An 8,766-nucleotide genomic window follows, 5' to 3' on the forward strand; every position below is an offset into this window, starting at 1 on the left:
ATGGTGTGCGTATTCACCAGGAGTGCTTGTATCAATGTAGAGTGAAGTGCACCATGAGTAGGTATCCCAGTGTGCAACTCACCATCATCCAGCACACTGTCTTTTGGGAAGATATGGCAATGCATGATGGGGCTGAAATGAGTCACACGGCTGATTGAGAGCATGGGGTCAGCTTCCCAGTTTGAAACTGTTGCCATCTCATAATGTGCGCTGGATCCCATAATGATGATGCCTTTTTTTCAAAAACCTGCACAGCCCTCCTCGCTGTCCACCATGTCTGACAGAAGCCTGGAGCCTGCCCAGCACAGCACTATTGTTCTGAATATTGCAAGCACAAGACAGATGATCCTGAAGTATTTGCAGAGCCACAAAGAACAACCGAATCAGTGGGAAACATGATGATTCCTTGGAGGACAGATTGGTTCTTGCTATGTCTCAAAGCAATGTAAGGTTGTTGGTGGTGGTCATGGAGCAGCTGTAGATTGTGCAGCACTGCTTCTGGGCCCAAGAAATGAGCACTGACTGGTGGAACTAGCATCATAATGCAGGTTTGGGATGACAAGCAGAGGTTCCAGAACTTTCGGATGTGCAAAGCCACATTCCTAGATCTCACCTCACCCCTCCAGCACAGGGATACCACAATGAGAGCTACACTGAGAGTGGAGAAGTGTGTGGCGATCGCACTGTGGAAACTTGCAACACCAGATTGCTCTTGGTCATCTAATTTAGAGTCAGGAAATCCACCATGGGGGCCATTGTGGTGCAAATGTGCAGGGCCATTACTTTCCTCCTGCTAGGCAGGACTGTGAGTCTTGACAATGTGCAAGACATAGCGGATAGATTTGCAGCAATGGGGTTCCCACACTACAGTGGAGTGATAGACAGCATGCATACCTCTATTTTGGCACCAGACCACCTCATTAGTGAGTACATTGACAAAAAGGGCAACTTTCCAATGATTATGCAAGCATTCTGTTATGCAAGCATTGGTGGATCACTGGGGACATCAGTGTGGGCTAGCCAGGGAAAGTGCATGATGCTTGCATCTTTAAGAATACAGGACTGTTCAGATGGCTACAAGCAGGGACTTTCTTTCCGACTGGCAGATTACCAGTGGTGATGTTGAAATGCCAGTAGTGATCCTGAGGGATCCAGCCTTACTCCTTGGTCTGTTGGCTCATGAAACCAAACACCAGCCACCTCGATAGCACCAAGGAGAGATTCAACTACTGGCACAGCTGGTGCAGAATGGCAATTGTATGTGCTTTTGGTTGTTCGAAGGGTCACTGGCATAGTTGACTCACAAGATTGGATCTCAGTGAGAAAATTATCCATATGGTTATAGCTGCCTGCTGCGTCGTACATAATATCTGTGAAGCAAAGGGGGGAAGTTTCTGTCAGGGTGGAGGTGGAGTGACTGTCTGCTAAATTTGAACAGCCAGATACAAGGGTTATTAGAAGAGCTCAACACAGAGCTATCTGGCACAGGCAGGCTTTGAAAGACTCTTTTAACAGGATGCTGGAGTAGTATGTCTTGTTGTAGTGTGCTTTATCTGTCTGTGCTCTTTTGTGGTCTGGTAGGAATCCTTTGGTGATTGCCTGTACATGTAGAGAATACAACACTATCAATGCATCAATTAATTTTGTTTGTAAATGATCCTATGAGTTGTTTGACATTGTGCAGTTACAGGCAATTGGTTACTTTCAGCATTGCTGAGCACTTGGCAGCATATGTTTTGAACTAATAAAGATGAATTATGTTCCAAATAATAGAATTTTATTCTGTAACAACATCAGTGCAAAAAAACCTGTGCCATTTTAAAACTAATCCATTAAAAATGTAATAAGACTGAATAAATTAAGAGAGCAGAATTTATTAAGAGGAAAGACCATTAATGTCCATTTCTGCTACACCTATACTAACCATGGCTTTCACAGGTCTGTGTATGTGAAGCTCTGATAGTCTTTAATGTCCCCCAGGGTGGAGTGTTAGGCGTAGCGCAGCAACCTCTGATGCCATGTGGAACATTGATGGGGGTAGACGGATGTCCTAAAATGGAGTTCTCAATGGGCTATGGAGAGAGGTGAGCCTGGAATTGTTGAAGCTGCAGGTCCACCAGAGTCTGCTGCATCTGTGTTTGCTGCCTGAGAAGCCCCATTGTGTCCTGGTGCATCTCCCTCTCCTTTTCCTGCTGGGACTCCGGGGCCTTTCTCCTCTCCACTCTCTCCTTCTCTAAACTGTCTGCAATATTCAATCAGCAGGCTCTGTGTTCACACTCTGATGCAGAACCGATACAGTCCTCTTATTTCTCCTCCTGATCTGGCTCAGGCGTTCAATGGGAGTGGTGGGGGAGATCCTGAAGGCTGCAGTCGCAGCAGCTGAAAATGAAACATACAGAGGTACCATTGTCAGTGTATTTACTGAAGAAAGCAAAACTTAAGATGCTGATCTCATTCCCCTGGCTCCCCAAAAGTTTTAGAAACTATATTCTCACTTCTGCATGGGATAGGGTGACCAGATGTCCTGATTTTATAGGAACAGTCCCGATATTTGGGTTTTTTTTATATATAGGCTCCCTATTACCTCCCACCCCCGTCCCGATTTTTCACACTTGCTATCTGGTCACACTAGCGTGGGATTGCTTGTGCATGGCACCAGTCACCAGGATGGTGAGTGTGACTTGCTGGGAAAATGAGGAGGGAATTACTTCATTGCATGATTCTAGTAATATAGGGAAATGTCACTGAATACTGGCACAGTTTTACACAGGCGGTGGTGATTTTAGCTGATAGCTCACTCCTGAGGGTAACAAAGACAGAGAGAGAGCACAGATGCAGCTGGTGTCCCAAAGCCGTCTGAGTCCATATGCTGCTAGCCTGTGTGCTGCAGTGGTGTCTGCTGAAGTTATCCCTGAGCAGTGTGGGAAAGTGTCCTACCATGGATGAAGAAATAAAGCAGCCCTCTCCAGAAACCTTCGGCATAGAATTGCAGAGTACCTCCATGAAAATTTCATCAAACTCTCTCAGGAGGATTCAAGAGATATCTCTGTGTACATAAACAAACTGCTCTGTATGTCCTTCCCTGCCTAACTCTAGAGGGGAATGAAAAGCATATAGCAGCTCTACCTTCCTTGGTTGTACTGCTCACTACCTGTTCTCGTACAATTAAATTAATGAAAAGTCAAAAGATGGTGAGATTTACCCAAGGTTCTTTCCCCTGCATTGGTCTCTTCCATGCTCAACTTGCAGGACAGGCTGGGCTGTGGTGGAGTCAAAAACAGGTCCTGGCTCATTGCATAGCTGGATCCCCCAGTCACCTGTCCCACATTCACCTTCTCCTCCTTTTCCTCATCCACTCTCTCCTCCTCTTCGCTGTTTATGGCAGGGGTCTGTGTCTTGGGCTTCTTGGAGGTATCCACAGTGCTGTGGTCTTTATAAAAGTGGCAGGTCTGTTGCTTGGCACCAAATTGCCTGTTGGCCTCCCTAGCCTTCTGGTATGCCTGCCAAAGCTCCTTGGCTTTCATGTGGCACTGCTGCTGGTCCCTGGCTCACCCCTTCTCATGTATGCCCTGAGCAATCTGCTCATTGACGCCGACATTTCTATGGCTGGATCGGAGCTGTACCTGCACATTCTCTTCTCCCTGCAGGCCCAAAAGATTGAATATCTCCTGTGTTCTCCTGGCAGGAGCAAGTCTGGAGCATGTAGCCAACATGGTCAGCTGGACAGTTGCACTAAACATTGGAGAGCTGCTAGGTGTGCTCACCAAGCTAGGCAATCAGGAAAAGGAATTTAAAACATTTGCAGGGTTTTAAAAGGGAGGGAGGGCTTCCAAGCCCCATGGGCAGTAGAATTCACAATGGTGACCACACTGGGCTTTGTGGAACAGTTAGGTTCAACCTAACTAACACAGTGTTTACACTGGCACTGCATTGACCTGAGGCTCTGCGCCTCTTGAGGAAGTGGTGTTACTATGTCGCCATCATGGGGCATTTACCCTGTGGGAGACCAATTTGAGTATAGCCACAAGCACTACTAGGTTGACATAAGCTTCCTTGTGTCGACCTAACTGAATAGTGTAGACTAGGCCTTAGACAGGCTCCCAGACCCCTAAATTGCTCAGAATGGGGGCACAAAGTTGGCTTAAAGACACCATATCACCTCCCCTTCTAGACTGTGATTATGTTGCATGGCTCCTAGAAGTAGAATTGGTCTGGAATATTTTGATTAAACAGTTTTGGTCAAAAAATGCTTATTTATCAAAATGGAAATGTACCAGTCTGTACTACATTTTCTCAGGTCCAGAAAGGAATTTTTGGTCAGAGAGCTCACATCCTAGAATAACCTCTAGCTAAAGCATTTACCTGGGATACGAGAGGCTTGTGTTCAGGTTCTACCTTCAGATCAGGGGCTTGAACCTTAGCTGCCTATGTGCAAGGCAAGTGTCTTAACCACTGGGCTATATACTCACTAGTTCTAGCTCTATTTAATTATTTATATAAAGAGTGGAACAGCTCCAACAGGCAAGACTGAGAAAAGAGGACAGATGGATGCTATAGCCCTGTGCTTAGGGGCCTGACCTAGGAGGTAGAACAGCTGTGTTCAAGTCTCTGCTCCGCTCCTGTCCCAGAGGAGTGCACTGGGCTATTGGCCAGTCTTGTATGTTTCTGAAAGGTTTCATTCTGAGGCAGAACAGAAACAAATTCCAAAACCTTCATTTTTTTGGTGAAACTGAATTCTTGTTTTCCAGCCAGTCCTGTGGACCAGGGTCTCACTCCAGAACCAGAGGCACAACTTAAAGCTTGAATGACCTGAGTCTCCCTGGGAATCCCAAGCCACCAGCCATCCTTGCAGAGCAAGTGCAGCATATTTCTGTTAGCATATGGTAAAGTCATCTGCACATAGCGACCCATCATGCCCAGAAAGACAGATAAAGATGCAAATCCCTGGGGCTAGCTGAGCTACACCAAGCACAGAAGCAGTGGGGAGGTGGCTGTAATCCTCCTTTCTGTTCCCCTCATTCTGTGGCTTTAGCCTAAGGGCTGCTGTAAATTATGCCATTAGAAACAACCCCTTAGGGCCACGTCCCTTCCTGTCCCTGGATATGCTCCCCCAGATGATCATAATCCTCCCAAAACAATGAGTATTACTGATCAAAAAGGTTATGAAAATTATGGTGCCCTTCCCTTGTTATACCAGTGGGACTGGCCAATACCCCTGCCCCAGGCTGAGCCTGAAGAAGCATGTAGACCTTGGAGAGTGGGCTAGGGTTTAGCTCCAGTGACAGCCACTTCCTGTAAGCATTGTAGCTCTATAGAAAAGTCAGCCGTACTTATTGGAGTACCAGGGATGACTCACAAAGTTGTTTCAACATTATGATTCATGGAGCCATTTCAATGCCATGACTCACTTATGGTCCCCTGTTGCTCAGAAGCATGTAATCAGCAGATGCCTGAACATCATCTTGGAAAACTGAAAAAGAGCCTAATTTGACAGGACCTCTGAATGTAAACCCAAAGCCTTTGCCGAAGAGTTTCATATGGCTCACCATGAGCTTGTATTGGCTGAATAAGAAATACTGACGATTGGATGGATAGATAGACCTTGCCAATTTGCACAGATGAATAATCCTTCAGCACCCAATTAATTATTATCATTTGGATTACAGTCATGCTTAAAGGCCACAGTGGAGATCTGGACCCCATAGTGCTAAGCACTGTACAAACACAAAGAGACAGTTCCTGCACTGAAGCATTGTTGCTTACTATGTGTTGGTAAAGCGTCTAGCACAGTGGGGTCCAGATCTAAGCTGTGGTCTTTTTGCACTAAGGGACAGATTTCCAAAGGTAGTTAGGTGCCCAAAAATGCAGATAGGCGCTAGTGGGACTTTCAAAAACATTTAAGGAGGTTAGGCACCTAGCTCCCATCGATTGAATAGGGATTTAGGTTCCTAACCTGCTTAGGCTTTTTGGAAAATCCCATTAGGCACCTAAACCCCTTAGGAAATCTGGTCCTATATCTACACAGACAAGATAGACAGTGGTGGGAAGGGAAGCAACATGGAAATGCAATGACTTCCTCTGGGTCTGTAGCAGAACTGAGACTAGAGATAGAACCCAGACCTTCCGATTGTTCAGCCTGCACCCGCCACACTACAAGAAGCTATGGGGGATGACGCCTATGGATAAGGTTCTGAAAGATGGCTTACACAGGCTTGCCTTTAGATGTCTCAGCAGTAGGCTGATTCTATCCATCCATCCCTCTGAGCATTTATGCCATGCTTGTCACCGTAGGCTGATTCCATCAACTGCTTACATCACGTCTGACTTTGGCATGTAATGCCTAGAGTCATCCAATCAGAGGCAGATTAGGGGTTTGTGGGGCCCTGGGCCAGAGCAAGTGGGGGGCCCCTCCCCACCCCGTCTACCTGCAGTTCCCCGCCTCTGGCGCTCCTGCCAGGGAAATGGGGCCAGGGCGTGGGGGCTTGTCCCACCCCACTCCCCTGCCCGGTGCTCCTGCCCGGGAGTGAAGTTTGGGTATGGGGGCTTGCCCTGCCTGCCCAGTGCTCCTGCCAGGGAGCGGGGTTCGGACGCAGGGGCTTCCCGCACTCTCTGGCAGGAGCGCAGAGCAGGCAGAGCAGGGCAAGCCCCATGCCCTGACCCCACTCCCCAACAGGAGCACCGGGTGGGCAGAGCAGATTGGAGTACAGGGGGCCCATTTTTCCAGGGCCCCCCCAATTGGTTGGGGTCCCTGGGCACAGGCCCTGCTGGCCCAGTGGCTAATGTGCCACTGCATCCAATGCACTAGAAAATTCTTAGCCATGGACCTGTCCTTTCCTACATTAACTGGTCTGATACTTACAGGGATCCACTCATTTTCTTATACAGAGAAAATCTAGAAACATCTTCACAGTGTCCCAATAACATTGATTAAATATTTTCTAGTTGATTGTAAGCAACAAAACAAGCAAAGAAAAACCCCTTTCCAGGTACCAATAGCAACAACAAGGGCCAAGTTAAATCTGTATAGGACTCCTTTTCTAAAATAAATAAACCAATGGCTCAGTCCTCCACCCAGAAAATACTCTGGCAAATTACCTTGTTACTTTTGCAGGTGGTTCTTCCCAACCCACAGACATTCAGAGTCCTTGTGAACATGGAACCACAAGTAACTTTTCATTTGAGGAACATGGAAAACAAACAAGAGATAGTGAAACAATATTACACACACACAAGAAAATGAAGAACTTGGCCAACCCCACATGTCCAAGTAGTAATTGTCTGATTTATGGAGGTCCAGCCTTCCTAACATGCCACTCAAGGGTCCTGTTAGGTGTGGTGATAGTCAAGAGGTGCCTTCCTGGGTTGGCCTGCTCCAGTTCAGAAAGGTCTGCTCCACCAGGCCCCACTCCAACATGCAGTGACCTGTTCCAATTCTGTGATATCAGCACAGTTTCCACTGAAGTCAGCTCAGCACTGCCACTGTCTGTTGGGTCGCTGCTCAGCCCGCTGTGTACTGCCATTGGTCCGAATGGACCTTGCTGGAAAGCCAGCTCTGTCTGACTCCCAGGCTAGATTCACTCCCCTCAGGAAGCAGAATCTCCACGCAGGAAACCCACAGAAAAATGAACACTTGGGTATAATCCCTGCTCTCTGGGATATGGCTTCTATTCTCTCAGACAGAATCTTTTTTCTAATGAACCTGAGTTTTTTTATATCAAGCTAGAGTCCACTGAACATGATGCCAGGGTGACCCACTCATTCCTGCACATATCCTACACAATTCCATTGCTCTTCCATGAGTACAGTTATGGGGGAAGCTAATGATCCAATCAATCGGTGATGAATCCTGGTCACATGAGGCACGTTGCGCATACTGTAGCAAATTGCCGGTACGATTATGATGGGTCCCGCACTTCCTCTTCTTGGAGGGGTGGGGGAGGGGTTCAGGGCACAGTTTCCTGCCCCTGAGCTAAGGTATTTACTGTCCCACTAGTAACCCAGGGCAGGGTAGTGGGGAGAGAGGGACCCAGGCCCGCCCTCTACTCCGGGTCCCAGCCCAGGGGCCCTAGGGATAGTGATAAACCACTTGAACTAGTGCTTCCTTCCCCTGGGCTACTTCCCTCTCCTGCTCTTCAGCTTGTGGGGCTTCCTGCCCCCCCCTCTCTCTCTCTGCACAAGCCGGGTGTTTCTTTACCTAGGGTCTTGGTCTTCTAGCCAGCCACGGCACTTCTCCAAACTCTCCTCTACTTCAACTCCTCCAAACTGCACTCTGCTCCAACTCCTTCCCCTGGCTGATTGAAGCAGGGGGTTTTTATCAGGTGACTAGCTTCAGGTGCTCTAATTGGCTTCAGGTGCTTTTAATCTATAGAAACCTTTCTTCCCTCTACAGGGAATAAGGCTTCTCCTCATCCTGGGACTTACATATCTCTCCTCTATCACTCTCCTGCTGCCTTCTGGCCATGCTGTAGCACAATACACTAAGAAGAAATACAATAATAATACATTATTATAATTAAAATGTATTAGTATTTATGCAATCAAAACATAAACAGATTCCAAAGCAACTCAATAGGTTAGAATTATGGGTAAGCAAGATTAAAATCAGGTAAATGAAGCTGTCCTGAAATGACTTTTCCCCTTCTCCCATATAGAGGCAGCAGAGAGTTCCAACCGCCTAATTCTTCTGGCCCTGGGGCTTACACACTGTTCCTTGCTCTGATTCGCCCCCTATTATAGGCTATTAGCAGGCTTTGAACTCTGCACATT

General features: G+C 47.2%; 1 long non-coding RNA gene across 1 annotated transcript; it reads right to left on the bottom strand.

The window, feature by feature from the left end:
- Positions 1–1,538: 1,538 nt before the first annotated feature.
- Positions 1,539–8,241, bottom strand: LOC122464211. Its single transcript, XR_006288151.1, has 4 exons — positions 8,195–8,241; positions 7,308–7,422; positions 7,096–7,169; positions 1,539–2,379 (listed from the first exon to the last, which is right to left on the bottom strand). It is a non-coding gene; the product is annotated as an uncharacterized LOC122464211 (long non-coding RNA).
- Positions 8,242–8,766: the final 525 nt, after the last annotated feature.

The sequence above is a fragment of the Chelonia mydas genome, chromosome 2 (assembly GCF_015237465.2).
Source record: "Chelonia mydas isolate rCheMyd1 chromosome 2, rCheMyd1.pri.v2, whole genome shotgun sequence".
Classification (NCBI taxonomy): Eukaryota; Metazoa; Chordata; order Testudines; family Cheloniidae; genus Chelonia; species Chelonia mydas.